Here is a 27,268-nt window from a genome sequence, read left to right on the forward strand (position 1 = left end):
AGGAGTATCACAGGTAACCAAGTTGCTCATCGATCAGTACAGCTGCTGTCAAACAACTAAAATCTTAGAGTTTTAACCACCACTGAAGAATGCATTCATTTTCAGTGAAGCTGAGGCATCTAACTGCTCCGATGTTCCACCTTTTCTTGCCTTCTACAATCATATCCCTAAAATAAACCCCATTAACTGAAGTTCCTGATCACATTTATTTCTTCATTAAAAGCATCCTACATATTAATAACAAAGTACATACTTTGAGAGGCCAAGGCAGGCAGATGGCTTGAGCTTAGGAGTTCGAGACTAGCTTGGGCATCATGAGACCTCATCTCTACAAAAAAAATAACAAAAAAGTAGCTGGGTGCAATGGCACATTCCTGTAGCCCCAGGTACTTGGCAGGCTACAGTGGGAGGATGGCTTGAGCCCAAGGGGTCAAGGTTGCAGTGAGCCGAGATCACACTACTGCACTCCAGCACGGACGACACAGCGAGACCCTATCTCAAAGTAAAAAGAGAGAGAGAGAGCACAAAATTTCCTCCCTAGCCTTCTTACACAAGCATTTTCCACCAGAGTTCCATTGACATGCTACCTACTTTGGATAATCATGTGAACCTGGATTTGATAGGAAGCAAATGAGAAGTCTAAAGGAGTTTTGACTGCTTGAAGAAGAAAAATGCTGTGAAATGTCTATTTCTATCATTTCCATATGTTGGACAACATTTAGATCACTCAAAAATATAAATTATAACTCACAGAGCTTTATTCTTTATATTAAAATGGAAGCTTAGAGAACATCTCCAGAAACTGTTACACTCAGAGGGCTGTTGCTTTTCAACAGGGAGAAGATGTCCAATGTATTGTTAACACAGCATTAAAGGTATGAAACAATTTCTTAAAGGTCTAAAAACAGCAGAACAGCTCCTCTGTTTCTCTTAGTGTCTCAATCTTTTCCATATTTAGTGAGCAAGAGTCAAAAATATCAAAACTCCTGGGAAATTCTCAGTAAAAGAATGTATTTTTGCTCAGCATAATTTAGTTCCATTTGTGGTTCTATCGTGCAAGACTCAGGATCCCTTAAACTTGGAAGACAGAGAAAGAGAAAGATTGGAAACATGACTGTCAGTCAATGGTCCAAATATTCCTTTACTATTTGGCCATTTTCTCACACATTCATATGAAATCAAAAAACAAGAATTAAAAAAATAGGAGTATGGCCTAAAATAACAAACAATTGTTAGATAAAAATACTAAGCTGTGATTTGATCATCTTATACCTCAGTGGTGACAGAGGGAAATCTTGTATCATCTATAACCAGATATCAAAGGAAGCAAATTTATGATAAATAATACCATGCAAAGAGCAGGACATTGATTTTAATTGCTCTTAATGTATACTGCAGGCCAGAGAAAAGGCAAGACTTTGAAGAAACTAATAATTTTATGATAGAATATATTTTCTGGGAAGAACAAAAGAAAAAAAAGAAAGTAATGATTAAAAGAAAACACAACAACAACCCTGAGATCGTAGTATCTGTGAGGATAGAGATCTGGGTTCTGCTTGAGCCATTCTCTAAAGCTAAAAGGAGACATTTTTCCCTTTTCCCAAAGAGCTATCTATATCTACTACCCTGTAATCTTGACCTGTGTTAAAATCTTGGACCTCAAGCTAGATTTGCCATTACTAACTATGATTGCAACACTCAAAATATCAGCTAAGAAGTGAATTTAGTGCAAGATAACTGAAGCAACTAGGAAATTTCTTTAGATTTCTTTCTTTTTTTTTTTTTTCCCCCCTTAAGACTGAGTCTCCCTCTGTCACCAGGCTGGAGTATAGTGATGCAATCTCCGCTCACTGCAACCTCCTCCTCTCAAGTTCAAGTGATTCTCCCATCTCAGCCTCCCAAGTAGCTGGGACTACAGGCACACACCATCACCCCCAGCTCATTTTTTGAATTTTTAGTAGAGATAGGGTTTCACTATGTTAGCTAGGATGGTCTCAATCTCTTGACCTCATGATCAGCCCACCTCTCAAAATGCTGGGATTACAGGCATGAGCGACTGTGCCCGGTGGGAGATTTTAAGGTATAATATTTGCTCTAAATGTTTTGTGTATTCTATTTTTAGCATATATTAGTAGTGGCTGGTTTAAAATAGTTCCATCAAAACTGGAATTGATTTTTCTCTTTTTTTTTTAGAGATGGGGTCTCATTGTGTTGCCCATGCTGGAGTGTAGGGGCTATTTACAAGTACAATGATAGCGCACTACTGCCTTGAACTCCTGGGCTCAACTGATCTTCCTACCTCAGCCTCCTGAGTAGCTGGGACTACAGGTATGCACCACCACAGCCAGCTGGAATGAATCTTGACAATGAAGATTATCTCCAAACGACCTATCTGCTACTTTTTAAATTGTCACACAGATGCTACAGACAAGATTTATTGTGTTCAATGATCTCAGGTTTCTAATCTAGTATGCAGTCATATAATTTCAGAATTTTTGAGTTTAGTGGAATCCTTTAAAAAAAATCTAGTTCTGGTATGTCTTTTGCCATGTCACTGAGGATACATATCTGGAGCACTGTGTTTTGGACTCACTGTGTTTTGGCTATGGTTGGGCTCAATGGGAAAGATAATTTAGATCAATTAGAAATGCTACTGTCACTTCTTGGACCCTGGAGTTGCGGGGGATAGGATGCGTCAGTACATGTACCACAGATTTACTACCCCACTCAGCTTCAACAACCCATTTGGAGGCAAAAGATTCAGATCTATTTCTAAACTCTTCCACTAGCTAGTCTGGGCCAATAACATTAGAAAGCAAAATAAGTCACCCAAAATATTTGAGCCTGCATTTACTCATCAGTGGTCAAATGAAAACAGTCATTAGTAATACCTGCTCCAGCACTCAGACAGGGCAGCTGACAAGATCAAATATGAGGATATTTAGGCGAGGGCTTTGCAAACCCAGAACACTCTATGAATATCAGTTTAACTTTTTAAAATAATAAATTATCTCCTATAGATGTATATTTATTGTCCCCAGCTTCAGCCTATACATACATGAATGTTCCAGTATGATTAGAAAATAAAACCAGATTGAACTATTTTTAAGCACTGTGCCAGTGGATAAATATTTTGGAAAGTTTTCATTTATTAATTATATGTATTTATGCGTCTCTTTTATCTGCCAAGAGTTTGAGACAATGTACAAATTCTGTTAAAGTACATACAATAAATTCTAAAACCAAGGGAAAGGGCCACAAAACTGTCAGACAAGATGAAAAATTTAGATCTGAGCTTCCTGGCAACCAAGGAAAAAAATTAATCCAGTTATATAATTCTCATTTGTAGAAAGAAGAAAAAGATGTTTAGTTAAAAAAATTAGAATTATGGCCAGGCATGGTGGTTCATGCCTGTAATTCTAGCATTTTGAGAGGCCAAGGCAGGCAGATTGTCTGAGCTCAGGAGTTCAAGACCAGCCTGGGCAACTTGGCAAAACACCATCTCTACTAAAAATGCAAAAAATTAGCCAAACATGGTGGCACACCCTGGTAATCTCAACTACTCAGGAGGCTGAGGCACAAGAATCACTTGAATCCAGGAGGCAGAGGCTGCAGCGAGCCAAGATTGCACCTCTGCACTCCAGCCTGGACAAAATAGTGAAGCTCTGTCTAAAAAAAAAAAAAAAATTAGAATTAAATTATCTTCATCATGCTGAAGATAGTCTATATTTTCCCATCAAGTCTTCTATTAGTCCATGTAATACAGACCCAGCTAACAATGTCTCTCCAGAGACCTTTAAATATAAAAGAGTCTGTGTCACCCAAAATGAGGATATACTTTGATTCTGCCCAAGCATCAATTTCAAATTCTAAGAGCATACCCAAGGGGCAGCACAGAACCCTATGATGAACATGGAACTGAGCGTCTAAAACCAGTTCATGCCCCAGTCTCCCCATCTGTTGGCTATGTTGCCATGGGCAAATATTTTAATTCTCTGAGTCCCAGTTTTCTCCTCTATAAGAAGAAATAATTATATCTACCTTGGAGAATTGTAACAAGGAAAAAACAAGTCTATTTGGCAGACACTTCATCTAAAACACTAATGACATTTTCATTACTGTTAACTCTAATGTTTTACAGTCCATGAATGTATCTAATGTAGCAATGCCCAGAGCATATTCAATGCATGCTAATCCCATATGTTCCCTCTCAGAGATTTAAAGTGTACATTGGCTGTTTTACTCTATCCAGGCTGATATAACAAAATACCTTGGACTACCAGGCTTCTAAACAACAGAAATTACTTCTCACAGTTCTGGAGGTTGGGAAGTTCAAGACCAAGTTACCAGCAGATTAGGTGTCTGGTGAGAGCCAGCTTTCTGGCTCATAGACAGTTATCTTGTGGCTGCACCCCCACATGGTAAAAGGAGCAAATGAGCTCTCTGGAGCCTCTGTGATAAGAAAGCTAATCCCAATTCTAAGTGTTATGCCCCCATGACCTAATCACCTATAAAAGTCCCCATCTCTTAATACCATCACCTTGGTGGTTGGGACTTCAACACATAAATTGGGGGAAGCAACATTCAGTCCATGGCATCGGCATGTTGCAGACCTGAGCAGTCCTAAAAATAAAATGCTCTGTTTAGCTTGCTTTAGCTCAGTATTTTCAGAGTATGGGCCCCACTTTCTATTTGCATAACCCTATCATGTGCTCCCTCCTTTGGGAACATTATATTAACCCAGTGGCTCTCAATTAGGGGTGATTTTGCCCCCCAGGAGACACATGGAAATATCTGAATACATGTTTGGTTATCACAGCTGTGGTCAGGACAGGGGCTGAGATGCTACCATAATCTATTGTGTAGAAGCCAGGAATATTGCTAACCATGCACAGTTTAAACTGCCACAATAAATAAGGATCAAACCCATATAGCCAATAATCTCGAGGTCAAGAAGCCCTAAACTAAGCCATTTAAAAGATATTTTTATTTCTAACCTGTATATAATTAAAGAGTTAACAGTCCCAGAGGTATATTATCTTCTGTGAGCTGGAATAGCTTTTCTTCCCTCCAACCTCATTTGCTGTAGACCTGGTTTATGTATTTATAGTGCTCCAGGGTTTCATGAGCAATCCATGAGGCCCAGTCCTCGCCCTTGACAATTTTGATTAAATCTCTTACAATTTTGTTCATTCTCAGCCACAGTCATAATCTCACAGCTGTGCTGTGTATCGGCACCACCCCCCAATTTTCCTGCTTCTCTCAGTTCTAGCCATCTTTGAACCTTCTCCAGAGAAAGCAGGTCCTTCTTGAAGGATAATTACCAGATCTACACCTAGAATTCAAGATACAGAGGACCCTTGCAGTGAACTGGATGCTTCCTAAGAAAAGGAGTATACCACCAATATAATTGCGAGGCTACAACAAAGACCTAGAAAGTGTCACCTCAGGCCAGATGCAGTGGCTCATACCTATAATCCCAGAACTTTAGGAGGCCGGGGCAGGTGAATTGCTTGAGCCCAGGAGTTTGAGATCAGCCTTGGCAACATGGCAAAACCTTGTCTCTACAAAATACACAAACAGCCAGGCATGGTGGCATGCAGCCGTGGTACCAGCTACTTAAGATGTAGAGGTGGGAGGATAGCGTGAGCCCAGGAGTTTGAGGATGTAGTGAGCTGTGATCACACCACTGCACTGCAGCCTGAGAGACAGAGCAAGACCCTGTCTCAAGAAAAAAAAAAGTGTCACCTCATAATCATAGTTTGGGTGATGTCTTTCTATGTGTCATGTGTACAAATATCAGCTGAAGTGTGTGCCCTCTTCAGCTCCCATTCTGCTGCAGAAACTTAATCTCAGTAAATTCAGGATCCCTGTAGATTTCCATTTCCTCGGGGCTCTCAAGATGTCAGGGGCAGAGTCTATCAGGTCCTTCATGTCACCTCTGTACTGGTCTTCTACTATGTTATTCTAGTTCCTCTTCATGGCCAGTATCCTGTGTCCCATCCATGCCACTACTAGGTCCCTTGTGCCTCAGTTTCCCCAGCCTAACTGGGGCCCCATTGTTCCTCATGCAGACTTAGCCCAGGCACATGCAGGGCACAGGAACCAATATTGTTTCTCCCCCTCCAACTTCCATCCTAGGGTACTTTTCCCTGTTTGCCTGTTTTTGTTCTTCATTCTACTCATCATATATTCTCTATGCCCTGAATCCCCTTAGGAGGCATGCTTTTGAAACTCCAGAAGTTAAGCTTTTGAACCTCAAAACCTTTTCTTTTTTTCTCAAATTCCCATCTCTACCAGCAGTTTCAAAGTCTGTTTAGACTCTTAGCTTTCTCTCTGCATTTTTGCTAAGTCATTCATTCATCTAGAGAATAAAAGTAGAATGTCCTTACTCTGGATTTAGGGACAAGTTAGGGGTGTGAGCAGAGAAACTTTGGTTAAATCTCAAAGTATGGTTATCCCAAAATTAGTGAGCTCTCCTACCACTTGTGGGTTGACTTTATTGGCCTGTCCACATCTTCTTATATCTAATCTTGACAAGGTTTGATGTTTCACATCCTGAAAGAGTCGGGTATAGGGATAACGAATAGATTTTATCTCACTGGACAAATTCGATTGATTGGTAGTGACTGCCTGGAGTAGTATTGAAAAGGTTTTTCGAGGCCTCAGCTGGGCTCAGCGGGCAAAAATGGATTAGGCACATCTGCCATGGGTATGGGAGGAGAGATGATAGCATGCAGGCCAAGAATCGCTGGTTTACGGTTATTTGCAAAGTCACTGTTATCTAGAGCCTCCCTTTACCACAATGTAAGTAAGTATTGTTAAAAGGGCTTGATGGAAAGCCTGCAAAAAGAGGGAACCCTGAGTATAAAGGATACCAAAAAACAGGATCATCTCAAGACCAGCATTCCAAGTGGTACCCTCTGGAACTGGGAATGGGATATGGGCAGATTCTCAGGTCCCCAGCATGTGGTCCTTCACTTCTCCCCAGCTCCCCAGCCTGCCCTTAGGGAAGAATGGGAAAATATATTGGATTTTTACCTTCTGGAGTAAGCAGAAAAACTAGTTTATAAGAAGAACAAACTAGTTCTTTCATGAGCAATGGAAACCAGTGATGATTTTTAAGTGAAGGAAGAAGGTAACAGAATTAACCCAGCAGCTGCAAATAGAATGAAGTGGAGGGGAGAGTATAAAGGCAAGAACGCTTCTTGGAGATCTGCTGCAGTAGACCAGTGAGAAATGCTCATGAATGGGAATGAGTGCAGAGACGAGGCCAGCAGGCCACCCTCACCTGAATGCAAGCCAAACCACAGGCCTTACAGAAGCCCAAGTGTCAGGACTTTCTGCAGCATCTGCCTTTGCTTTTAAGGGAACAAAGGATTTGCAAAAGTCAAAATGCCTCCAAACAGAATGCTGCTAGCCTGGCCTTTATTTAGGAAGGCCTTGTTGGGGACCCTAAAGGGGCACATGCCCACTTCCAGGTGCCTGCATGCCCAAAGGGAACTTCTGCTACAAACTGTGGCTCTAGGCTACCCTGAGAAAGGTCAGGCACTTGGGATGTGGCAGCAGCTCTTAGCTCTTTCCCTTGGGTATCTCTCCAGGACTTAAAATAATTCCTCCAAGGCACAAGTCACCCCTTCTCACTGAAACAAACTAAATCAAAAACACAAAAGCAAAGGCAAGCAGAGCACATAGATGAGATTTCCAAGGAAGAACACACTCTGGCCTAGAGCTGCTTTTTGATCAATCAAGGCAGGCTTTGGGGGGCATGGGGAGCTGTATATACTGTCCAGGATAGAAAGAAAGCATAGAAATAGTAGAAGCCACTCCACAGGGTTTTCTCCTTTCAGAAAGGTGAGATTTAGGATTGCCAAATCCACCCCCCTCCCTTTTCCTCCTCCTCATATTGACCTGCCTTTTTCTCTTTATTTCTGTCTCATCTTCCCTACCCAATTTGCCTTTCTTGCTCCCTCTCTGCTCTGCCTTCTTATCGCCCCCTCTCCCCAACCAAACATGGCAATAACAGAATGTACCTCTGGGTCAACCTGAAAGAACCTCTAACAGATAATTTGTAATCATCTCTTCCCAATCCTCCATCCTAGCATGAGCTGGGCAGGTGTCCCTGGAAGGTGGCTGAGTTATCCACAGTCATTTCTTCATGCATTCCTAACACCTTACCACCAATCAAGAAGAGATTTGGATTCTGTAGGCTAAGCCTGCTTCTGCCTGGCTCTGCTAGCTTCCCTTACTGAGGACACATGGGGGGAGTGGTAGGCTGTTGAACCTTCATGCTGACTGCAGTCAGTGGGACCTTCAGCAACTCATCCCACCCCAGAACAGGACAAGACACAAACATCAAATGTCACCAACAGGTGCAGACCAGGCTACAGAGTTCCAAGAGCAGAGGAGGCTGGGAACCCAGGGAGGCTGAGAGGAGAGGTAGGAAGAGAGAAGGAGCACCCCGGGTCAGGGTGGATGAATAAAGGACCCCAATCAAAATCGAGCAAGGTCTTGTTGGGGCCAGTGAGTGTGCAGGTGAGCCTGAAAGGACAGCTAGAGAGAGAAAGCTAGAAAACTCAACTGGAGTCCATTTGTAGAGGGCCCTGAATGCTAAGATCAGAGTTTGGAATTTATCTCATTCATATACAGAGACATGGAAAGTTATTAAGTCTAGGAGGAACACTATCAGAATGATGTGTAAGAAAGTACCAAAAGATCTTTCTTGGCTGGGTGCAGTAGCTCACGCCTATAATCTCAACACTTTGGGAGTAAGTGGATCACCTGAGGTCAGGAGTTCGAGATCAGCCTGATCAACATGGTGAAACCCTGTCTCTACTAAAAATACAAAATTAGCTGGGTGCGGTGGCATGTGCCTGTAATGGCAGCTACTTGGGAGGTTGAGGCAGGAGAACTGCTTGAACCCAGGAGGTGGAGGTTGCAGTGAGCTAAGATCATGCCACGGCACTCCAGCATGGGTGACAGGAGCATCTCAGAGTGGGAGGTGGCAGAAACCTTTCTTGTTTTAGTACAATTAGCACTTGGCCCATGGATGAAAAGAGCAGCTGCTAAAGAACACAGGGGGAAAAAAAAATGAAGCCATACCCTGCACTTTGGGTCATCCCTGTAATCCCAGTGCTCTGCAAGGCTGAAGCAAGAGAGCAGCTTGAGCTCAAGAGTTCAAAACCATCCTGGGCAACATAGCAAGATCCTGTCTCTTCAACAAATAAAATAAAACAAAATTAGCCAGGCATGGTAGCCTGTAATCCTAGCTACTGGGGAGGCTGAGGTGAGAGGATTGCTTAAGCTTAGAAGTTGCAGGCTGCAGTGAGCTATGATCGCACCACTGCACTCTAAACAGGGCAACAGAGAGAACCTGTTTCAAAAAGAAAAAAATGTGGAGCCAGATGCCACATGCCCCTATGATTTATTGACAGGGGTCAATCCCTCGGAGTGCCACCACCTCAAACTATATGAGAACTTCTGCTGGGCAGAGGTTAGGGAGTCAGAAGAGATGAGCCTGGGGAAACACAGTGGCTTTTCCTCCTTTGGGCAGCCAGGGATATACACCCTCTTTCCCCGGTGTTGACAAGGACTCCAGGAGATGCACAGGTGGAGACTGAGGAACTTGAAAAGAGAGACAAGACATTCATTCCCTGCTCAGGCAGCAGGTGCTGATCTCCTTCTGAGCCAAGAAAAAGGAAATAGGAGTGACGACAGGTGGAGAGATAGGGGACTTGGGAGCACCTACGTTGCCACCACTTGGTATGATATTGTGTCAGTTTCCCGTGAGTCGGGGGACAACTTGGAAAAGATAGCTGGGCTTAAAGATTGTGTGATTCCATTTATGTGAAATATTCAGAATAAGCAAATTCACAGAGACAGAAAGCAGATTAGTGAATGCCAGGGGCTGGAGGAAGCAGGAGGATGGGGAGTGACTGCTTTTGAGATGATGAAAATGGTCTGGACCTAAATAGCTGTGATGGCTGCACAACACAGTGATTGTACTAAATGCCACCGAATTGTGCACTTCAAAATAACTAAATTGACAAATTTAATGTTAAGTGTAATTTGCCATAATAATTTTCTTTAAAAAAAATAGTAGCTGGTAGCTAGGCACAGTGGTACACACCTAAAATCCTAGCACCTTGGGATGTGAGGCAAAAGGATTGCTTGAGTCCAGAAGTTCAAGACCAGCCTGAACAACATACCTGGAGACCCTATCGCTAGGGTCTTTGGGCACACAGTAAGCTTGTACTTCCTGACTCTTTTCTGGGTGAGTGGGTCCACATGACTAGTTCTAACCAATGAGATGCAAGTGTAAGTTACTCTGGCCCCTGATGCAAGATCTTCTATGAACTCTTGGTCCCTCTGGTACAGAGTTTTGCAATGTTAAAGACAGCCACTGTCCCATGAGCCTGAGTCCCTGATCCAGTGATACGTGAGCAGAGCTTCTGCTGACCTGCAGTGGACACATAGCATGAGAGAGACGCCTTTGCTGCTCTAAGTCATCCAAATTTGGAGGTTGTTTGTGAGCGCAGCATCACCTAGCCCTTCCTGGAAGAATCAGCCTTTGGACTCTTGCCTCCTACATAGACTTCACAAGCCCTCGCTGTCAGCCAAAGACATCAGAAGACAAGAAAGACAAAACTACTTCAGCAGCTCATTATGAAAAGACAGGTGTGTCCCCTTCCTTTCTTCTCTTCCCCCAGCACAACAAAAACGATGCCTGGTAGAGGGAGCAGGAAGTGAAAGAGTACACCATGCTCTCCTCCTCAGATCTCTACCCTTGAGCAGAGACAATTAAATCAGATATGAGATTAAATTTTCAACCCAACTAGACTAAGTTGTAATAAATGGGAGTGACTAGAAAGCCATGGGAGCTCCTGTGAGAGGAAAGGGAGAGACTACAGATCTTGACTGAAGGCAGTGATTGAGTCCCCAAGACATGTCATGATCCCAACAGACAGGCGATGGATTGCACCCTCATATGGAGGTAATTCAGAAGAGTTTAAGATGGCAGGACTATTTACAAAGTGGTGAGCAGTTGGAGGAGAACCCACAGGGCTAGCAGCAGTAGGAAAAGCAAGAAAGTGATGGTAGCTATAGGGGAAGACCTGTGGTCTACAGGTGAGAAATGTGGCCACTGCCAACCTGCTGCCCACCTGGTTGGATAATACCCCAACTTCATCTTCCCCTTGCCCCCTGGTTTCCTTCCAGTGCTTCCTAACTGGCTGAACCAACAGGTAACTAGAGAGAGGGAGCCCTTTGATGAATCCATAAAGGTCTATCTCCCAGGGCTCAGAACATAATGGAGAAGAATGAAGAGTACATCAAGAAGGCAAATGGAGACTATTTAAAACCTACCTCTTGGGAGGCCGAGGCGGGTGGATCACGAGCAAGATATCGAGACCATCCTGGTCAACATGGTGAAACCCTGTCTCTACTAAAGATACAAAAAAAAAAATTAGCTGGGCATGGTGGCGCGTGCCTGTAATCCCAGCTACTCAGGAAGCTGAGGCAGGAGAATTGCCTGAACCCAGGAGGCAGAGGTTGCGGTGAGCAGAGACCGCGCCATTGCACTCCAGCCTGGGTAACAAGAGCGAAACTCCATCTCAAAAAAAAAAAACCTACCTCTGCTGAGCTGAGATTGCTCTAGAAATTGGTTCCAGGTGTTTTGGGGAAGATTCTTTTTGTTTATGGATGATGTTCCTGAGAAGTATGGAATGGAAACCAAGGACTATGTATAATAGTTCTTCTCAGAGAATCAGCAAAAAGGCTGAAGGCATGGAAGGTGGAACAGCATCTCGAAGACTAAGGGAGGGGAGGATAAAGAAGTAGTAATCTGAGCAGAAGTGGCTCGGGAAGAAAAGGGCTGGAAAGCTTTCTTGGGTACCAATTCTGGATGTCATGATGACCCTCCAGGCAGCTATTTTGGAAGCATGCTGAGGAAGAACACTGCCTCAGTGAGCATGCTGGCAGGAAACAGATGGACACTCAAAAGGGTTGAACTCTAAAAGAATTTAATGAAGGGACTTTATAGGGTGTAGACTGCATTAAGAAAACCGGCAAAACATAATGATGCACAATCACAGAACTTGTTTCCATCTCTGTGCCTGAAAAGCCAAGAGAGTGGGTGGTGATTCTGGAGTCATAGAAGAACCCCTCCCCACCAGGATGAGTGCTATAGAGGATCATAGCCTCTCAGGCTCAAACCCTTCATGAGGCTGCCATGGAGGATCAGAGGCAGCAAACACCTCATCTCACTGCCCTCTCACCTTCCACTCTCCTGCCGTGTCTCCCATTAGGGGAACTAATCAGTAACCCAAGAGAAAGGGAGCCCAGTGGGGCCAGGGAAGGGCAGAGAATGGATCTGTGGGAAGAAGAGGACAAAGAGAAAAGTCAGCCAACTTGGCAGAAGTGAAAGCAGGTAGACAGTGAGGAAACAGATGCTAAAGCAGCAAGCTTTTTTCTGTGTAAAGGAGAGATAATATGTAACAACAGGAGTGTCAGGAAACAATGTTTTCTTTTTGTTTGTTTGTTGAGATCGAGTGTTGCTCTGCTAGGCTGGAGTTCAAAGGTGGGATCTCAGCTCACTGCAACCTCCGCCTCCCAGGTTCAAGTGATTCTCCTGCCTCAGCCTCCCAAGTAGCTGGGACTACAGGTGCACACCACCACGCCTGGCTGATTTTTATATTTTTAGTAGAGACGAGGTTTCACCATGTTGGCCAGGCTGGTCTTGATCTCTTGATCTCATGATCCACCTACCTTGGCCTCCCAAAGTGCGAGGATTATAGGCATGAGCCACCACACAGAGGTGTTTTCTAAGCAAGAGACCTGAGAGCATGCCTTAAACAGAGACCCAGTTCACCCAAGCCATACCACTGAGGTCATGGTGACCGGTTAATCCTGGCTAAAATTATGTTGAAAAGCTTCCATCAGAGCTATGTGTTTCAGATGACTCAAAAGATTCCAAGGATGAAGCCTGGGGCAACTCGATCACCACACAACCCTGCAAGTGCCTGTTGACTCTAACTATCCATCTTTCACTAAAGAGCAGACTAATCTTTTAAGAATAAGAAGACTTTCTGCCGTAATAGCATCAAGTCTACTGTATTACATCCTGGGCTCCCTGGAGGCTGGCTGGATCTAGTTCAAATAATTTCTTTCCACAGTTGCTGTTGCCAAGACGATTTAGAATAGCAAACAGTGGTGGTCAGTCGAGGTGAAGCTGCCTGTTCTTTACAGCCCTTCTTCCCAGGCACTTCGGAGAAATCAGCATCTAACTTTCCAACAACAGCCAATTGTAGTCAACCAGTGCATTGCATTTATTTTAAAGGGTTGACTGTCCTCCTCAAAATCACTCATGAGGACAGCTGAAAAGAAAGAACTCCTCTTCCTTGTGGTTGGAACCGTATGCAGGTGGCATCTGAAAAGGCCAGCAGAATCTGGATCGCTAGTAGGTGGTTAACTAAGAGAGACAGCACAGACTGCTGCATTCAGCATGAAGTGAAAAGGCTCAGAAAAGGGAAAGTGGTCATTAGTCTTAGAGGGGTAGCTGGACTTTGCCAGGAAAATGAGGAGTAAGCCTTCCAGAGTTCAGTCTGTCCAATGATTTACCACCAAAGGCAGGACCCAGAGTACAGAGCTGTGCAGGTTGTATCCTGTACAAAGTCTGCCCCCCTACCAAATGCCCCACTTTCCTGCAAAAGGGGCAGCAACCGTTGAAATCCAGCAGGCACTCCATTCACAACACCCTAGCATGCAGGTCGGTCTGCCTAAAGGAAGGGATGACTTTATTTGCACAATGATGCTATCCATTTAGCAAACCATGTTCTCTGGGGACTGCACTGCCTAGAGGTGGAAGGAGAGGTCTATTTCTAGTTGTAACAGAGATGCTATCTGTGCTAACAGCAACACTAGCCAAAGTCTTCCTCATTGCTAATAATGAATTTACTCTTTTTTGCAGGGGGAAGGAACTGAGTCTCCCTTTGTCACCCAGGCTGGAATGTGCAGTGGTGCAATCTCACCTCACTGCAACCTTCCAGGATCAAGCCATCCTCCCACCTCAGCCCCACAAGTAGCTGGAACTAAAAGTGCGCACCACTGTGCCTATTTTTTGTGGGGTTTGTTTTATCTTGGTTTTTTTTTTTTTTTTGTGACAGAGTCTCACTCTGTCACCCAGGCTGGAGTGCAGTGGTGCGATCTCGGCTCACTGCAGACTCCGTCTCCTGGGCTCAAGTGATTCTTGTGCCTCGTTGCCCAGGCTGGTCTCGAACTCCTAAGCTCAAGTGATCTGTCCGCCTCGGCCTCCCAAAGAACTGGGATTACAGGTGTGAGGCACAGCGCCCAGCTGCATTTACTTTCCATATCTTACCTAAGAGAACCTGGCACATAGCCAACGCATGAGTGGGGGAAATTCAGAAGGGATGAGCATGGTAATAACAACAACAACCCCTCTTCTTTGTTTAGCCATTATCATTTTCAAAAACACTTTCCTATGTAGAATCTCATTCAAGCCTCAGGTTCAAACTGAGTAAAGATAGCCTTTCCCATTTAAAAATTGTGGAGCTGAAACTCAGAGAGCTGGGACTGAAATCTCAGTCTTCTGATTCCAAATTCTTGCACAAGGTGAACCAAAAAAAGAAAAAGAAAAGAAAGAACTGCACATTTAGAAAAGCTTCTAAGGTGTATCAACTTGGACAGCCAGCACCTATTTGCCTCTCTCCTCAGTAACAGAACAGTGGTTTTCCTCTGGGGACCTGCTGCCAAGCTCAGTTTATGTTCTTCAGCCCATGGAGACAGCAACTGAAGCCTGGCAATTCAAAGCATTGCCATAATGACCGGTCCAGGAATGAGCATGCAATCCAACCACCCTTGAGGGGTGAGGAGACACTTGTAGCACTTGAGACAGGAGGGAGGCCCGACTCTCTTCCACTGGTCTTAAGCATGGAAGAAGGTGGGTCTGGAGTCACTGGCTGCCATCCTGCCCCCACACGGAATGTGAGAAAGCCAATGTGGATGATAGGAAAGCCAAGCGACATGGTACATGTGAAATCATTTGAACCTCTGGATTTAGGCACACACCCCAGTACTTTTTATTTACTTGAGCCAATTTTTAAAAAATTATTTAAGTAACTCAAGTTGCAACAAAAAGTACATCATTTGCAACTAAAAGTGTCACCAGGCAACTAGAATTGCACAGTCTGTCACTTGGCTGATTCAAGTAGTTTCTTCCTCTCCTGTCTTGTTAGCCTTGTGCAGATGCAGGCGATGCTACTCACGGCACTGGGGACCAGCATAACGTTTAATTGCCGAAGACTAATGCACAGAAATTCCCTCAGTGCCATGCTATAGTTAATCACCACCTCTCCTCAGCAGCCTGGAAAAGTTAAGGAACCTCCCTTTGCCCAGACACCCAATGGAGTAGCCTAGCCTGCTGGGCATTGTGAGGCAATTGTGTAGTGTGATAAGAATGACACCTCACTTAGTAGACACTGAGCGGGGCTGTAGTTGTGCTTGGACACCTGGTCAGATAGACCCCTGACAGTGAAAAGATGGCTCCCGATGGCAATGGAGGTTTATGCAAGAGACAGAACCAGAATATTCTCCCTCAAGCATGGGTCATACATCCTCTCCTTCAGTCCAACTGATCCATCTTGGATCATGCATTCACCATTAGGTCAACAGCAGTTTCCAGGAGAATGCCATTCATTCATTGGCTTACACTAACTAGGATCTACCCTGGAGTAGCAAATGGTGTCAGCTTCTTCTTAGTCACAATAAGAGGATTAGAGCCCCAAATTGGGATTCTATCAATAAAGAAATAGGGATTAGATATTGGGTAAGATCAAGAATGTCATTACAACCACTACTTCACCTTGTGACTCTGGGCATATCCCTCTAACTCTTTGGGCCTCAGTTACTTGCCTGAAAATTGAAGAGAATAGAATCAAGGATATCAACACTCCCTATCTACTCTAATATGCTACAGCTCTATGAACTCCTCACACAAAAGAGGAAAACCAAGTAGGTAGTATGGAAGGCAGGGAAATTTAAGAAGAGTGGTACTCGCTGATGTTTACTCATTTCAAACTTGCTTCACTTTGGGGAAGATATCTTGATAGAACAGAGGTATGTTTTAAAATTTTTTGTAGAGACAGGATCTCACTATGAGATCCTGTTGCCCAGGCTGGTCTCAAATTCCTGGCCTCAAGCGATTCTCCCACCTCAGCCTCTCAAAGTACTGGATTTACAGGTGCCACCAGGCCCAGTCAAAGTAAATGTTTTTACTCTTCCTAATTACAAAAAAACAATTAAAAGAATCTCCCAGATGCCTTTATTACAAAGTCGGATTTCTTATTATTCCATATTCTCTGGCATATAGAAAATCAATATTAGGCACTGATGATCTGTTTAAGCAAAGTCTGGATTTAGCTTTTTTCTTTTCCTGGACCTGATCAGATCATACAACTACAGCACATTATAAATACCTGGGAAGATTTTTAAATCCTGATGCCAGGGTACAGCATGGACCATATAATTCAAACTCTCGAGGAGTGAGCACCTGGCATCAATAGTTTTTCAAGCCCCCAGCTAATTCTAGTGTGCCCCAAGGCTGAGAACACTGCCTTTGAGTCTGCCATAAAATCGGTGGCTGCTGAACCCTAGTGGAGAAAGGAAAGTGAGTCCAACACTTCTCTACTCTCAACTATAGGAAAAGTAGAATTATTGCTGGATCTTTAAAGTCTAATGATTCCTGAGATATCTAGAGGAGGGAAGGTGTTGTTCTCTCTCAGCATTCTGAGATTAATAGGAACTAGCCAGAATGGGAAGTCTTGCTCCTAAGACATTGTAATTAAATCATGTTCTCTGGTAAGATGGCCCTTCCCGACTCATCTCCCAGGAAGAACTGTGGCTAGTCTTACTTCTGGAAGTGCCTCTAACCAGAGCTGTTTTTAGGGCTCCTTAGCAAAAGGTCGCTAAAGTTATTTTAGTATGATTTTATTACAGAAAGATTTAAGTAAAAGGGGCCAGAGAGGGCACCTGAAACATTCCAAATATTCATCAGGCAGAAGCACTTAACAAGACGGACACCTCGACTGGAGAAGCTCCAATTCGGGGCTGATCCAAAGGTGTGTCCACATGTAGGCCGAGCCAGAGACTAAACACAGGCACAAGAAGTCACCTCAGGCAGCCGAGGGACCTTTAAGGTGAAGCATAAAAGTGATTCAAGTCAAGGCATAATCTGCTCTGTTAACAGCATTTTAAAATGTTCCCCAACCTCTGACTTCTGAGACTAACAATATTCTAAGAATCCGAGACTAAATACTGGAGAAAAGAAAATATTCCTACCACTAGCTTAGGAATATTTGGTCATTCCTTGAACCAGGCGTAAAGATGAGTACTATACTGGAAACCAAAAATCCGTACTCTCTCTGCTTGATCATATCTCTAAGTAATTAGAGGGCTGCAAAGCATAATAAATTACTGTCTGCCATAAGTATCTATTAAGCAGCTATGGCTTAGGGCTGTGCAATGACTAAAAAGGTTTGGTCTCTAATTTCTAGCTAGTGCTTATTAAATATATACCGATTGATTTATAAAGAATTTATCAGAAAATAAATCAAGCATACTCAAAAGCCACTACCCACACATGGGCATTATTAAAATGAAGACTACAGTAAGTTTTTCTTTCTCTATTGTAACCTAATCACAGACACTTATAGTTTGTAAGCCCATTACAGGCTTATAAGCAAATTACTACAAATCTTGCTCAATCTGAGGATCCTATCCTTTGTTTTTTGGTCAGATAGAGTCTTGCTCTGGCTCTTTCACCCAGGCTGGAGTACAGTGGCTGCTCTCAGCTCACTGCAACCTCCTCCTCCCAGGTTCAAGCAATTCTCGTGCCTCTGCCTCCAGAGTAGCTGGGATTACAGGTGTGCACCACCATGCTCGGCTAATTTTTGTGTTTTTAGATGAGATGGGGTTTTGCCATATTGCCCAAGCTGGTCTGGAACTCTTGAATTCAAGCGATCTACCCATCTCAGCCTCCCAAAGTACTGGAATTACAGGCATAAGCCACCACACATATGCTCTTATCTCTTTTCACAGATGCAATGCAGACTATTTGTATAAAAAGCTGGCATGAGCCAGCACAGGAGTACCAGGTATACCCTGAATGCTAGGAGGATATCAGCATCAAGCCCCAAGCCCTGTGGGAAGAATTTAGTGCAGGAAAAAAGGAGCAGCCCTATCTGTAACCAGAACCATGCTAAAGCAGTTGACTTACTTCATATTTTCTTTAAAACTATCTTTTGACACATAATTGTACATAGTTATACATAACTATAACATAATTGTACATAATTGTACTATTGTACATGTGATTTTTATATATTTATATAATGTATAATGATCAAATCAAGGTATTTAGCATATCCATTACCTCAAGAATTTATCATTCTTTGTGTTAGGAACATTTCAGATCTTCTCTTCTAGCTATTTTGTAATATACAATAAATTACTGTTAACTGTAGGCACCCTACTTGCTGTCAAACACTGGAATGTTATTCCTTTTATCTAACTGTGTTTGTACCCATTCACCGACCTTGCGCCTCCATCCCCAGATATTTTATTTATTTATTTTTATTGAGATGGAGTTTTGCTCTTGTCTCCTGGGCTGGAGTACAATGCTGTGATCTCGACTCACTGCAACCTCCACCTCCCAGGTTCAAGCAATTCCCTTGTCTCAGCCTCCCAAGTAGCTGGGATTACAGATACCCACCACCATGCCTGGCTAATTTTGCATTTTTAGTAGAGATAGGGTTTCACCATGTTGGCCAGGCCGCTATCGAACTCCTAACCTTAGGCAATCCACCCATCTTGGCCTCCCAAAGTGCTGGGATTACAGGCATGAGCCCCTTGCCCAGCCATTCTCATTTTAATCTAGCCCCTCAACCTAACCTAAGGTATCAGTCTAGGCTAGTTGGTGCCAGAGGAACAGGCTCAAGCCAGATGCAGGTAATCACAGAGTATGGAGCATGAAGTACACACAGCAATAATTAGCTGTGACTTACAGAAGCTCAACAGAAATCAACTTAACCCATAAGAGAATCTATTGTATAACCCATAAGAGAATGACATGATAAATGGTGACATGATAAACTTCAAGGTATAGTACTGGCTGGATCTAAGTGCTCAAAAGCTGTTAACGAAAATCAATTGTTTTTTATTTCCCCACTCTGAGGATTTCCTCCACATTAGCTTCATCTTCAGACAGGCCCTTTCCCAGTGGTGGCAATAATAATTGCCAAAGCCTGGGTACAGTGGCTCAGGCCTGTAATCCCAACACTTTGGGAGCTGAGATGGGTGGATCACTTGAGATCAGTAGTTCAAGACCAGCATGGCCAACATGACAAAACCACCATCTTTACTAAAAATTCAAAAATCGGACAGATGTGGTGGTGTGCATCTGTAATCCCAGCAACGTGAGAGGCTGAGCCTGGAAGGCAGAGGTTGTAATCAGCTGAGATCCACACCACTGCACTCCAGCCTGGGCAACAGAGTGAGAACCCATCTCAAAAAAATAAAATAATAATTGCCAGAGATCCAGGATCACATTCTACCAGCTTAACAGCCCAGATAGTTCTATCAAGAGCCCAGTGCTAGTTCTCAATGGCCTAGTCAGAGTCACAGACCCATCTCTGAACCAACATCTGTGACCAGAGGAATGCAGTCCTCTCACTGGCCAGGCCTCGGTCACATGCCCACTTCTCCTTCTAGGAGAGGTCAGCCCTGCTCATAACACAAGGACTAAGACTTGGAGGAGAGTGACCGAAAGAAAATCAGGGTGTTTTCCCAGAAGGATGAAAATAAAGGGTTAAAAACAACAGTTCTCCACTGCCTAGATGGTGCTGACCCACTTTGTGGATCCTGGAGTTATGACACCTCTTCTTACCCTCACTCTCCTTAAATTTCCTGTGCCTGAAACTTAATAGGCAATTGAATAAATAGTTTTAAAATGAATCAATGAATGAATATGCTTGAGAGCATAAAACATGAACTATTTAAATACTCTACAGTATTTGGTGACATGATAAATGGAAAATATAAAAGCAGAGATCCAAAAATAAAGGAAGAGATGAGGGGATGCTATAGGGAAGAGGCAAGGCCTGAACTGGGTCTTGAAGGATGGGGAGAAACGGGGAGGGGAATGTGTTCTGTGCAAGGTCACCACGTGGGCACAGCACTGAGCTCAGACAAGTACCATGCACCCAGGGACAGAGAGAAAACTTGCCAGGCTGGGCTTCATGTGGGGAAATAGTGAAAGAGGAGTGGGAAAGTAGGAGGCGCCACCGTGAGTCTGGGGGTGGCCATCCGAGGACCCAGAACTGTACCCTGTAGATGCTGGGATGGGGTAGGAAGGGAGAGCTGGCACTGAAGGAAGAGAAAAGAGTTCAGTTTGGGACAAGATGAGGCTGCAGTGTCAGCAGGAAGCATGAAGTAGGAGAGTGATGATGACAGTGCTGCTTTGCACAGATAAGCCTGGTGGAGACACGGAGGGGGCTGGACGGTTAAGGGTGAGGATGGAGGCAGGGTGTCAGTCAGGAAGCTGCTGCCGGGTGGAAATAATGAGGGTCTGGACTCTGTCCCTTCAGACTACCTTTTCCAGCCCAGCCTCAGAAGCTCTTTCACAGCAGCCCCCACCCCATTACTCTTTCTCTCTCTTGCCTTTCCTGGCTCCTGACATGGTAGCACGTCAGATATTTGACTATCAAGAAACATCAAACTTGAGGAGGCTCCACACAGAGAAGGTCTAAAGAGTACAATGCAAAGACCATGCCAAGACACAGAAGTCTCTTACCAAGGCATGGCATGGAAGCACAAGTGAACCAAGGAAGATACAGCTCACTGTCCAACTCTTCAGAACGTTTTCTGAATAGCATTAAGCACTGGATTCTATAAATCAACGGAGAGAATTTGAATGTTGGTGTCACCGTTTACTGGCTGTGTGATCGTGGGCAAGTTCTCTCTCTTAGTCTTGGTATTTCTCATCTGCAAAAAGAAAGTATAATTGAACTTCCCTCAGAGGTCCAGTATTAAAACTAATTGTGTTAATAATGTATGTAATCAGCCTGACTCTATAAGCATCTATTATTATTATTATTACTATTTGCATCTGGAAACATCACAAGTCAGCGTGTTGGTAGGACTCACCTAAACTTCCTCCCAAAACTAAAAATCCCAACACATAAGGGAGGCCTTTGGAGGTAGGGTTAAGCCCTTCTCCACAGATCCTCAGGCTGAGCTGAGTCTCTCCGGAAAGATACCGACCACTAGAGGGAGAGTGGACTTCCAGAAACCACAGCCCCTTAACCCAGGGCCTTTCAAATTCCAGGTTTGAAACACATTAGTGGTTGTGATGCCAACTTAGTGGGACCCAACTAGCATGTTTTTAATAAGATAAAATAGAATAGAACATATCTGCATTAATTTCACAAGATACAGGTGGATATTGTTTCATTAAGCCCTTTGCTTTACTTAAATAATTATCTAGATATGTATGTTGTGGATCCAAATACAAAGTATATTTCTCACTGTGGGTCATGGTCAATTCTCAGGAGATCTTGAGAAACACTGCCATAAAGGATGTGCAGGAGAAAGCCACTTGTGTCGTTCATTCTCTAACACCAACAGGCCACACAGAGGTGAGTCATTGTTCTATGTTAAAGAAGAATCAGACACAGAAGTGGAGGACTGGATTTAATTAATGACACCCCACATTGTTAGGAATTTTTGTAGTTTCTCAGATTCTCTTCCTCTGGTGTTCATTAGGCACCTCTCAAGGTCTAACCTGACTCTCCTTTTTCAGGCCTGTAAATGCCCTGCATGGCTCTCATCCTAGGTGATCACATTTACTCCCAAGGCTTCCACTGGTTCCTCTATGTGGCTGAATCCTGAACTACATCTTTGGCTCTTAACTCCAGATATGTAATTCCAAATGATAGCTAGAATTTCCTCCATGGATGCTCCATAGACCCCACAAATTCAATCTGATTGAAACCCAACTCATTATTTTCCCTTTATTATAAGAAGAGAAGTAAAAGGCCCTGGTCCAGTGTTCCTTCTCTTGGCTCCTCTTTCCTATCAGTCACTGTATTAGGCTGTTCTTGCACTGCTATAAAGAAATAGCTGAGACCATGTAATTTATAAAGAAAAAAAGGTTTAACTGGCTCACAGTACTGCAGGCTGTACAGGAAGCATGAGGCTGGCATCTGAGTGGCTTCTGAGAAAGCCTCAGGAAACTTAGAATCATGGTGGAAGGCAAAGGGGAAGCAGGCACATCACATGGCCAGAGTGGGTGCCAGAGAGAGGGGAGAGGTGCCAGATCTCATGAGGACTCACTCACTATCATGAAGACAGTACCAAGAGGATGGTACTAAACCATTCCTGAGAAATCCACCCCCATGACCCAATCGCCTCCCACGAGGACCCACCTGCAACATTGAGGATTACATTTCAACATGAGATTTGGGCAGCGACACACATCAAGACCACATCCAGTCACCCAGGTGAGAAAATTCAGTTATGGTCAAGTCTTCTTTCTCCCTCTGTCATTGCCGAGGGTATTGGATTTCCTATTAGAATTCCTCCACCATTCGGTGGGGCATTGTCCTTCTAATACTTCCTATTAGAATCCTCATCCCATTCCTCTCCCATCAGAGTTTATTACGTGTACTTCTACCGAGTCATTTATCCATCCCCAGAGCTTCATTGGTCCAGTCTACTCTTCCCCCCAACTTATGGTGTTTTAGATTATTTGTATATCTTCTTACTGGTCTCCCTGTTTCCCGCCTCCCACTTTTCCCATGGAGCCTGCAGGCCATCAACTACCTCACCAAAACACAGGTTGAATTGTGTGTCATTCTCTCATATTCTGGTCTTAATAACATGCAGTAACACCCAAAAACAACCAAAATAAATACAATATATAAGCATAGGATTTAAGTCCCAAGCCAAAAATGACAAATGATTTCACTCAAGAATGCCAAATGATTCATGGAGAACTATGTTGAGAAGAATTCTGAGGCTTCATTCAAATTCAAAAAGAAAGTTAGCAATGGGCTAAACAGGGGGAAGTGGGCATCCCTGATCTAGGCTCAAACTTTTTTTTTTTTTTTTTTTGCTTCTTCCCACATACTCTACCAACCATTCAGCCACAAGAACAACTTATTATTACCCAAATACACCATGCAATTCTATTAACCACAAAGACGGTTTATGTTTTAATTCCTTTCTTTACTGTTAGCTTACTCTTGCCTCAACTTTCTATTAGAATCCTCACCCTGCTCCTCTATCATCAGAGTTTATTATGTGTATCTCTACTGAGCATGTATCAACCTCCCTTGTATTATTTCTATATATTTCCTCTTTTTTGTAGATATGAGGGTCTTGCTATGTTGCCCCGGGATAGTCTGGAACTTCTCCCACATCAGCCTCCTAAAATGCTGGGATTACAGGTGTGAGCCACCATGCCCAGATGTTGTTTACACTATAAATGTTATATATTATGTATCGTGTATGTGAGTGTGTATTTCTGCCTCTCCCACTGGACAATAAACTCTTGGAAGGCAGTCAACATATCTTATTCATCTCTCAGTCCCTAGATTCCAGCCACCAACTTAAACATAGCAAGCATTCAGGGGGGCATTTATAGAATGAATGAACTATTTAACTAATATTCTGATGGCATGTTGACATATGACTTTTCAACAACAACAAAAGTCACAGGGAATCTCTGGGAATTAGCCCCATCTCAGAAGTAAAGACTCTCTTCTAGAGATCTCCTTGTTGCCAGCAGTCAGCAAAAGCCGTAAGACAGCAGCCTCAAACTGTGAAGCACATGGCAGAACTGCAAATTTAGGAGAAGACTCTCCCACTGATAACGGCCTAACACTGGACACTTACAAATGACTCTGCAAGTACACAAGACAAGTCTTATTATGCTCCTTTCACCAATCGAGCTCAGAAGACGTGACTTTCCCTGTATCACATGAGCACCCCTAAACAGAAGGAGACTCAAACCCACACTTCAGATCCATAGCTCACACTTCAAAGTTGTGTTCCTCCTGCTTCACCAGTGAGTGTTTGGTGAACTAAACTCCAAAGAAAGGAATCCACTATCATTAAAAAAATAATAATAGTAAGTTGGAAAATCACTGCACTGCACCATTCTGTCTGTGCTTAAAGGTCTTCCACTCAGATCCTCCAAGCAAGCCCCTAAACAACTCAAGCCTATGACTAGGTGAAGATGGCTTTGGATTTTTTGGGTTTTTTTTTTTTTTCCTGTGGACCTCATCTAACTTGAAAGTTATGTTTTTTGTTTGTTTGTTGTTTGAGATGGGGGTCTTGCTATATGAAGATGGTTTTTGAAAAGAAATTTCCAACCACCTTACTTTACCAAGCATTAACAGCTTCTCTGATTGGTCATTTATATGGGTGATCCAAAACCCTTACTATAAATTATCTCCAGTTATTGCAGCAAATTGGGAACACTATTTGTAATCTTGTAATAGCTTGAACAACTGAGAGAGAAGTCAGCGGCACAAGGGCCCTTATCTTTCCTTTATAGGATAATAACGTTTATTGCTGTTGTATGCCTAAGAGGAAAAAGAGAAATTGAAGAGAGACAGTGACAGATTCATTAATTTCCAAAGTTGATGCCAAGTCCTGTCTTAGAAAAAGGACATCACAGGCACTTTGTTCTTCCAGGAAGTATAATGCTTGGGATTGTCAATTTTGAGTAGCGAAAAAGCAAACAATCTAGGCCAAAAATCCGAGAGATCACCACGATTTCAATGATTTGGGGGTTATCTTCCCTGTCTTTTCCCTCTTTTTCTGTTTGGTTCCTCAAACAAAGTGGGTTGGAAAAGTTCAAACTCAGTTCACAGAAGAGAACATTCTGTACTGGCACAACAGGCTGGGCTGCTCTCTGTAAAACAAGATCAACAGCATGATCTCAGCCGCTGCGGCGGCAGCAGGCACCGCGCCGCTGACCCACAGCCCGGCGTTTGAATGCAGGGCTGTCAAAGGCGATCGCTGGACAGTACACTGTGAAGGTGGGGACACACGCATACACACCCACGCACACGGCACGTCAGAAATGACTTTCTGCCCCTTGTAGTTCAATTGTTACTTCTTCTCCCCAGAGGGTCAAGAAAGTGTTTGGATTTTTCTCTTAGGAGAGCAATTACAGCTGCAACATTTCCAAGGAAACAGCCCCTGCGTGTGCACTTCAGCTCTGGCATTGATTGGGGCTTTTCAATCTGTTTGGATGTTACTGTAATCAGATGACAGCAGTAATACCAAGTACACTGCTGCCTGGGCTTAGGGAGGGAGGCAGCCAGGGAGGAAAGACAGGATAGAGGATCAAGTTCACTGTTGCCCCAACCCCCACTCCCAGCTTTTCTATTTTCTTCTGGATCCAAAGTTTTTTCCTCTTTTGTCTAGACTTTAGCGTGCAGTTCAACACATACTTAGCAAACGCTTATTTTGTGCCAGCGCCTCTCCCTAGAATACTAGGCATAGCGAGGTTGTTTCAGTCAAGTAAAATCTGCCCCTGACGCCCATCAGAAGAGGAAAGCTGTGCATGGAGACAGGTGGCGGGGCGGGAGGGAAGGCCTGCCAGGATGAAGGATGGACAGGCCTGAACACAGTGGGGTGTTTTAAAGTATGACAAAGCAGACATCTGGAACAGCGTTGCTTTTCCATTGCCCTTTCGACATTAACTTCAAGCCTATTTGCAAGAGGAAAAAAGTGGCAAGAATGCACAAATACCCACCCCAGGAGGGGTGGAACTGCACCTTAGCCTCATTTACTTACTTACTTATTTATTTAGAGATGGAATTTCACTCTTGTTGCCCAGGCTGAAGTGGAATGACACAATCTCAGCTCACTGCAACCTCTGCCTCCCAGGTTCAAGCGATTTTCCTACCTCAGCCTCCTGAGTAGCTGGGATTACAGGCCCCCGCCACCACGCCCAACTAATTTTTTTATTTTTACTAGAGATGAGGTTTCACCACGTTGGTCAAGCTGGTCTCAAACTCCTGACCTGACAATCTGCCCGCCTCGGCCTCCCAAAGTGCTGGGATTACAGGCGTGAGCCACCGTGCCTGGCCCTCAACCTCCTTTAAAGATTTCTGTTTCCCTGCTGCTGTGGCAGGAGGAGATACCAGCAGGAGTAGCAGGGCACGAGGGGCCTCACAGAAACAGAAAGAGGAAAATCAGGGGCTCCAGGCAGTGGCTTTCAATCCTGATTTGTTGTGTGAACTTCAGGCAAGGTCTTCAGACTTCGTGCCCATGAGTCTCTACGCTGTCAGCTATTAACTGGGGAGAGTCTACCTATTTGTAGAACTATTGTGGGATTTAAGGAAATAATATATGCTTTGGCTTGGCAGACATTAGGTAGTTAGTAAATAGTAGCCATTATTATTAATGTAAGTACCATTCAGAGAAAGCTGCTAACCCGGTGTCAATTAAGAATTTCCACCAGGCTGGGTACAGTGGCTTATGCCTATAATCCCAGCACTTTGGGAGGCCAAGGTGGGCAGATCACAAGGTCAGAAGTTTAAGACCAGCCTGGCCAACACAGTAAAACCCCTCTCTACTAACAATACAAAAATTAGTCAGGCAGGATGGCATGTACCTATAATCCCAGCTATTCGGGAGGCTGAGGCAGGAGAATCGCTTGAACCTGGGAGGCAGAGGTTGCAGTGAGCCGAGATCGCACCGCTGAACTCCAGCCTGGGTGACAGAGCAAGACACTGACTCAAAAAAAAAAGAAAAAAAATAACTTGCGCCAGTGTGACCTCTGAAGTGTTTTCTTGCCCACGCATTTTCACAATGTATTTACTTAGTGCATGTCTATGGAGCACCTGTTTGTAGCACTGTGCTCTATTCCAGGCATGGCACGAGGCACTGGGACAACAACAGCCTTGTCCCAGAGAGGCTTCCTCACCTTTCCAGGGAGGGCAGTTCACACAGGGCAGCAAACGCTGGGCGGCAGACAAATGCTTCCTCACTGCCTACCTTCTGTCACGTTCAGGCTTGTTTCCTCCAGGTCCAAGACCATCTCTATGATTGTGACCAGCCATTCCGAGGAAATACTCAGAGATACTGGGGAGCAAGGATTGGTCAGGGACAGCCGTGATGTGAGACACTTCTCAGAACTGCTCTTCCAGAATGTAAACACCCTTTCTCACTTCAGGAC

The 27,268-nt window shown here is 43.9% G+C and overlaps 1 long non-coding RNA gene across 1 annotated transcript in view; it reads right to left on the minus strand.

Annotated features, from left to right (window-relative positions):
- The window catches only part of LOC144581785 (uncharacterized), a 127,110-nt gene extending 106,056 nt beyond the window's left edge, over nucleotides 1–21,054 (minus strand). The window contains exon 1 of the long non-coding RNA XR_013533018.1: nucleotides 20,864–21,054. This is a non-coding gene — a long non-coding RNA (uncharacterized LOC144581785). The remainder of the gene's footprint in view (nucleotides 1–20,863) is intronic.
- Between the last annotated feature and the right edge of the window lie 6,214 nt (nucleotides 21,055–27,268).

Source organism: Callithrix jacchus, chromosome 1 (assembly GCF_049354715.1).
Source record: "Callithrix jacchus isolate 240 chromosome 1, calJac240_pri, whole genome shotgun sequence".
In the NCBI taxonomy this organism is placed as follows: domain Eukaryota; kingdom Metazoa; phylum Chordata; class Mammalia; order Primates; family Cebidae; genus Callithrix; species Callithrix jacchus.